Source organism: Pinus tabuliformis, chromosome 6 (genome assembly GCF_031772625.1).
Source record: "Pinus tabuliformis cultivar Carrire ecotype Pingquan chromosome 6, CPIR1, whole genome shotgun sequence".
Lineage (NCBI taxonomy): Eukaryota > Viridiplantae > Streptophyta > Pinopsida > Pinales > Pinaceae > Pinus > Pinus tabuliformis.
The window spans coordinates 957,222,504-957,230,398 of record NC_142292.1 but is presented as its reverse complement, the minus strand read 5'-3'; positions in this window follow the sequence as shown (position 1 = coordinate 957,230,398).

Here is a 7,895-nt window from a genome sequence, read left to right as displayed (position 1 = left end):
ATTAATATCAAGTTCCAATTTTACTTCCCATGTTTAGTCCAGGGACTGACTAAAATAAGAAGGGATCCCGAAATGCTATTTTTAGAAAAGCTATTTTTAGCACTTTCACTTTTCACCCATTGTAGCTAAGATCTCCAATGGCTGAACTGCTATTTATAGCCCGACTATTTATAGCAGTGCTATTTTTATCATCTTCTACTTTTAGCATTTCTTGTTGCACACTTTTCAACACTAAGAGATCTAGTATCCTTTTTGTAAACGATGCTCCTCCCTACTGCAAGTGCACCCAGACTTATTCAAAGAGAAGGTTTGCTTCTTCTTGTCCTTTGATGGTATTTTTACAAGGCATGGGAACACACATCTTGGTGAAACTACCACCTACACAAATATATATATACATGTCCCTTCTTAGTCATTGGTAATCCTCTTGTAAAATCCATGGAAATGTTTTCCCAAGGTTGAGTGGGTATAAGTAGGATATGGTATAGACCTTGCTTTATGTTACTAGGCTTGTTGGTATGACAAAGTATACATCCTCTAGTATATTGTGCTACATATTCTTGGATAATAAGCTAATACAAATACCTATGTAGGCTGGAAATTGTACTCCCAACACCAAAATGCCCTACAATCTTATAGTTGTGTGCCTTTCCGATAAGTTGAAACTATTCATCTTTAGGAACACAAATATTGTCAAGCATGTAAAGTAACACATTATGGAAATGATAGCTAGTCTTGTTTTTACCTTTTTCTATATGAATTTGGTCATGTAGTTGTTGAAACACCTCCTTGATGTCCTCATCTTCCATGTATGTCTATTTATATGCATCTTGGGTAAAAGGATCCACATGCATTAGAGTTCCCAAAGGAATTATCTTGCATGGGGGTAGCACGCATACCAACCTATTTTTGTTTTTCTTATTATACTTGATGGTTCAAGGATGAAACTATTGTAGAAACACCCACCACTTGTTATGTATGGTTTGTTGTAGCTTATTTAAGGTCTACAAAAATTGTAATGCTTGGTGACCTGTGTGGATGATGGTCTCCTTTCCTACCAAATGGTGGTTTCACTTCCTGATAGCTTGAACTGGAGAATAGAGTTCCTTATCATAGGTAGGGTAATTGATCATCATCCCAGGAAATATTTTAGAATGATAGCATACATGCCTTCCACATTACATACAAAATTTTCCCAACATGCATATGTCTTTACTTTGAAAGGCTTCTGCAAATTTGGTAATGAGAGTGCTAGTTCTTGATTGACCATTATTTTAAACTCATCGAAATCCTTTTGTTGATTCTTATCCCACTAGAAACTATGGTGCATCTAATGTTGAAATTGAAGATATTGACAAACTCATCAAAATCATTTTGTTTATTCTTCTCCCACTGTAAACTATGGTGCATATAATGTTGAAAATGAAGCTATGAACTTCCACAAGTACTGTATTTTCCCAAGGATACTCCTAAATTTAATGAAATTTGTAGAAATTGGCCATTTCATGATACCAATAATATTTGTGGGATTTATCTTGAACTCTCCTCCACCAATCACATACCCAAAGTACACCGAAAAATTGTGAAGAAAACTCTCATTTCTCGAAGTTAGCAAGCATAATTGTAGATTTAAGGATGAAACTTGATCTTAGAGTTTATAAACTTGGGAGAATCTTAATAATTCATAATATGAAAATTATAAAATATTTGGCTATATTTTTGTAGAAATATTCAAATTTCTAATGATTTCATACACTCTCCATAGCTTTTTAGTGAATTTTAAGGTAATATACTTATATTGTATAAAATTTGGTGAAATATTTTTTATGAAAATTGGAAATTAGCTAACCTTTTGTTTGGAAAAAAACATTGAAAATGAACTCATTTGCAAAATTTAATCCTTAAAAGTTTCCTTGATCACTTTTAATTTTAAGATTAATTTTTTTATTAAAACTTAAAATATATTTATTAATTAAAATTAAAATATATGATATATATTTCATATTTTTAAAACTTTTTGAAAACCTAAAAAAACATTTTATTAACTAAATTTTAAATATTTCATGTATTTTATATTTTATGGAAGAAAAGGTACTATATATAAATAAGAGGCAAGAACATCTTAACCTCTCTAAAGTTGAGCCTAGAAATTTTTGTAGGAATATTCTCGTCCGTAAATCAAAACAAAATAATTTGATTCCCTTAAAGGAATGAGATATCTATCTTAAGAAACTTTATGAATCCCCAGAAACCATGAGCAACATCAAAAACACTCCTATAGAGGCATATACCTTTTCTTTGGAAGACGTACATTTCGAGATTAAGAAGCCCAATAATGGGAAAATTAGGGATTTTGAAGATTACCAAGTTGAAATTTTGAAAATGAGAAGGTCTGTCCTCATCCTACATCTAGACAAACCCCTCAATTTGGCAGTAAATCACAACTTCCCTAAGTTGTGGACACAAATTCTTATTGTTCTTATCTTTGAAAGTGGGGATAAAAACGTCCCCTATAAATATAAGAATATCATGATTAGCCACATCTTAGCCAAATTGTATGGGCTCATTTTGGAAAAGATGATTAACACCTGAATTGAAATCCGTGGAAAAAGAGCCAAAGGGAAAGCTAGTTTTAGAAGGCATCACTCAAATATTGACCACCTTGTCACTCTTAGGACCATTTCCGAGGAATGTCACAACAATAAAATTGATCTCTTCTATTGTTTTGTTCACTTTAGAAAAGCTTTCGACACAATTCCTCAAGAGAAGTTATGGCAAAGAATTGATGAGATAATGATTCCTCTTGAGTTAGGGTGGTTGTAACTAGATTATATGAGAATTTTATTCCCAATATTAAGACCACAAAGGGTTGGTATAAAGAGATTAAATGCAACATTGGTGATAAGCAAGGATGTCCCCTATCCCCTACCCTTTTTGGCATTTACATTGACAAGCTTGAAGAGTGTTTAGATGTTGTTGGTTGTGAAGGACCCAAGCTCATTGGTATAGTCATTACTCTTCTCTTTTATGTTGGAGATATTTTTCTTCTTGCCATAAGCCCTGATGATCTCGACAAGTAGCTTAAAACCCTCCATGATTACTACTCCAAGATTTGTGTGAATGTTAATACTAACAAAACTAAAGTCATGACAATTAAATCCAAAAATATCAACTATGATAATTTCATTTGTGATAACGATTACTTAGATAAGGTTTCTTCATACAAATATTTAGGTATTGAAATTCACCATCAACTCAATTGGAACTATAGTATTGAGAAAATGATTATAGGAGGCTATAAAGCTTACTATGAGCTTGAAAATAATTGTAAGTCAACTTATCTTCGTGTTTGGATTAAAACAAGGTTCATCTTCAAGACTCTAGTCACCCCTATTATTTTATGTGGATGTGAGGTGTGGGGCTGCAATATATCTAGAGAATCATGGAGAAATATTGAAATGATACAAAATAAATTTATAACTTACAACCTCAAGATTAAAGGTAATACCCCAACCCTATTCTCTTGATTGATGCTAGCCTTTCCCCCATTGAAAGCATGGCTAGGGTTAGGTATCTGATGTATAAGAAGAAGTTGTATAGCATGGAAGCCAAGAGGCTCCCCAAACTTTCTTCTAACTCTAAACAAAATCCCGAATTTTGACTCAAGAGATGTTGGCATAAGGATGCCAAGTCCTAGCTCCACCATTGGGGGATAAAGGATGTGATCATATTGGAGAATAAGGATAATATTAAAAATACCATTACTTCCAAATTTAAGGATAAGATGTGGAGTAATAGGGAGTTAGAGGGGAAGATGAAGCTAAGGTATTATAAGGAGATGATTAACCCCACCCTTGCTAACCAGAATGATCATTCTATCTTGACTAGTGCTAAGAAGAAAATGAACATTGTGAAGATAAGAACTAATTCTCATGAGCTTCAAAGTGTTTTCCCATAACACATTGGATGAAAGAATCTTACTCCTCTGTGATACTAAGAGAGTTGAAGATGAAAAGAACTTTCTCTTGGATTGTCTGGCCATTACGCACACCCATTCTCCTTTTCAAATCATTTGTCACACTACCAACCTTCTTGACTTGTTAAGTCCACAAAGCTACAGTGACCTCAGAATGCTTTTCTCCCTTCTTTTTTATCATAGAAATAAAATATTAAAAAATATTAATTAATAGCTTCTTTCTTAAGGTCTAATAGACCATATTAGTCTTAATGGATGTTAACCATCATCTATATATATATATATATATATATATATATATATATATATATATAACTTTGTTTTCAGAATGTAGTTTTTTACCATAAAAATGATTATATCGTTTATTCGAAAACTCCACTTTTGTGATAAGAACTTCACTTTTGTTTTGATAAGTGTTTATTTTTATGCTTTTAATTTTAATAAGTGTATTTATTTTCTATTAAAAAAATATTTTTATTATGAGAAGTGCCAATCTTCTTAATTAAAATAATTTCACTTTTATTAAAAAATATTATTTTCAAATATTTTATTCTATTAGTCATATTTATAATTAATTATAAATTTATTAAAAAATAAAATAGATTATTACATACATAATTATTATTGTGTTTTTTAATTTATTATAAAATTTAAATAACTCCATTTAAGATATTAATTGTAATTAATATATTAATTATAATTGTGCTCTACAACACAATATAGAGTAAATGTGTATGTGTAATGTAAATATGTGTGATTGGGATGAATGAAAACTTTTAAATGTTGGGTCAATTAATAATAAAAAAATTAAAGTAATAAAATTCAATTTGTTATATTTTGATTTTGTTATTAACTCATGAATAGGCTTTGTTACAATGCCATGGGCCAATACCATGGCTTATTAGTACTTCATGCCCAAAAACCATAACATATTTTATACAATACGAAAGTATTCTTAATCATGGATATTCATCCCCACTTTACCATGGATATTATTAACTTGTCAATAGGCTTTGTTACAATACCATGGGCCAAGACCATGGCTTATTGATAACACATGCCCAAAAACCATAACTTATTCCACAATAAAAATATTTTAATTTAATTTAATTTTATAACATTTTTTTATTGAAGCTAAAAGGAAAATAATTACAAAGATATGTCTAAACCCTCTATCCTCATAACTACTAAAAATATTCCGATAGAAAGTAAATCAAGGTTTTAATAAATTAAAAAATAAGAATACTTTTATATTTAAAGATGTGAAATTTATATAATGCAAATAATATTAGTAATAACCGATATAGATCTATCATAACTAAGGATCAAGCAATTACAACAACCAAAGTGAAGGGAAGAGAGGGGGAGGGGTGGAGAGGGAGGGAGATAGTGACAATGCTGAGAGGGAGAGAGAGAGATAGAGAGAGTGATGGGGGAAGACGGGGAGAGAGAGAGAGCGATGGGGAAAAGAGATAGAGAGAGTGATGGGGGAGTATAGGGGAGAGAGAGAGAGAGAGAGAGAGAGAGAGAGAGAGAGAGATGGGGGAATATATATAGAGAGAGAGAGAGATTTGGAAGGGGAGAGAGAGGGAGGAAAGAACAAATATATAGAGAGATAAAGGTGGAGAGAGTGAGGGAGAGAGAGACAAGGGAGAAATAGAGAGAGAGTGAAGGAGAGTGCAGAGGAGGGGAGAGAGAAGAGGATAGGAGAGAGATAGGGAGAGAAGGGAAATACAAAGAGAGGGAGGCACAAAGATGGAGTGGAGAGAGAGAGTGATGGGGGGGGAGACAGAGGGAGGTGGGAGAGGGAGGGAAAGAGAGAAGGAGAGAGAGATGGAGTTGAAGGGGGAGGGAGAGGGAAGGAAGAAGAAATACATAGAGGGAGAAAGGTAGAGAGATAGAGGGAGTGACAAGGGAGTGATGGAGAGAGAGTGAGGGAGAGAGGAGAGTAGGAGGGAAGAGAGATAGAAGGGGAGAAGAGGAAGAGAGGAAGAGGGAGGGAGAGAGATAGATATAGAGAAAGAGTGTGTATGTTTGGGTGGTTAGATAGAGAGAGGAAATAAGAAAGAGACACATAGATACAAATATAGATACTATATAGTATTATATAAACAACCTAGATCCATCTTAAGCTGGATCTATCAAGCACAGAGAGGGATTAAATCTCTCAAGGTGCAAACCTTTCTGCAAGTTTTGCACTCAAAAAAGAGATTTACACTTTGAAATATTAGATCCCTCTCAACCCTTGATAAATGCGAGTTAAAATATATCTAAACTAATTTTAAACGATTATATATATATAATTAAAATATTTATCATTATTAATTATATAATTAATCTACATTAACTCAACTCCACTCCACTCCATGATATTTATCCTTATTCCAAATGACTATTATTGTATTATATAAAACAAATTTTATATATCAATTCTTGTGATATCTTTTGCCATTGTCACACTTAAAATATTGATAAATATTTTGGCCCAATTCTATCTCATTGATCCCAATTATTGATCATAATCTTCGAGCCTAATTTCTTTTTTTTTACTTTGATTAAAAATCCTTTCTCCATGATATACTTTCCCCTTTCGTAAAAGCAAAGATTCGTCAAATCACTTCACTATTTAAGTGTCAATAAAGGATTGCTTGCTGATGAAGGCTTAATTACTAATGGGAGAAGTCACATTACATGCTCTAATGGGCCACTGAATCATCATCCATTAACACTGTTACACTTTTTGGTACGAGCCATTGGCGCCCAAATTAGATAATGGTTTGTCACATATAATTTATTAGGTTGACGCTCTCCTATAAGTGAGAAGTATATTCATCATTTCAGACAATGTGTACCGGAAAACTCGCCTCTATTTTATTTATTTATTTCATGCCCGACATGACTACTCTAATCATGGTTATGGTGACTGATCAATAGATTTCTATTCCACAGGCACTCTAGCGTCCCATCCCTTGTGGACTGAGTTTCAGTAGATTGAGTTCACATCCCTTGAGGACTCAAATTCAGTATATTGTGTTCATATCACTGAGATATCGATTTTAAAATCTTCCCTTTTCGTCTTTATATAGGAAATGGTTGTGTAGCTTAACAGTCATTTCATTTCCAGTCTATCAAGTTGATAACCACTTCAAATCGGTTTTTTTTCTTCATTACCATGAAATAAAAATCTCCATCTAGAATAGACTGGTATATAAATCAATTTTAATTGTGGATTTAGTTAGTGTCAAGAGGATCAAATTTCTGGAGGTGTAACATTATTTAGAGTGTAAAACTTGAAAAATATTTTACACTTAAAGAATTTTTATCCCTTTGACTCTTTGATAAATCCGTAGTTAATATACACACATGCCATGTGTCATTTTTCATTAATTAAATTTCATTTTTCAATCTATAAATTGATTCAATGTTCTAAAAATTATTTGAGCATTTGGATTGTGTAAACTACACATCTCAAGCTTACAATTCTAACATTTCTTTACTAGATTTCAAATGATTGATAAGCATAGATGAAAAATGACTAAAATATATAATAGCTAAACTATTTGAAATTTTTTAACCATAATAATTTATTTTTTTCTGATTTGTTTTTATAATGTATACATAGTGTTTTTTTAACCACATATATTTTTATAAAACACTCGAAAACCTATCATAACTCAGTTTTCAAACCAGTAACAGGGAATATCATCATTGATTGCTATCCACAAATGCATGTTGACTCATCTATATTATTTAAGGAAATCATCATTGATTGCTATCGACAAATGAATGTTGACTCATCCCTATTATTTAAGGAAAACCAAGCCACGTGGGCTCTGAGTCTTATGTCATTACCCTATTTCCTTATGTCTGAGGAAGATGAGTTCTTAGCCGAGCATAAGTAATTTTAGTGCATATAACA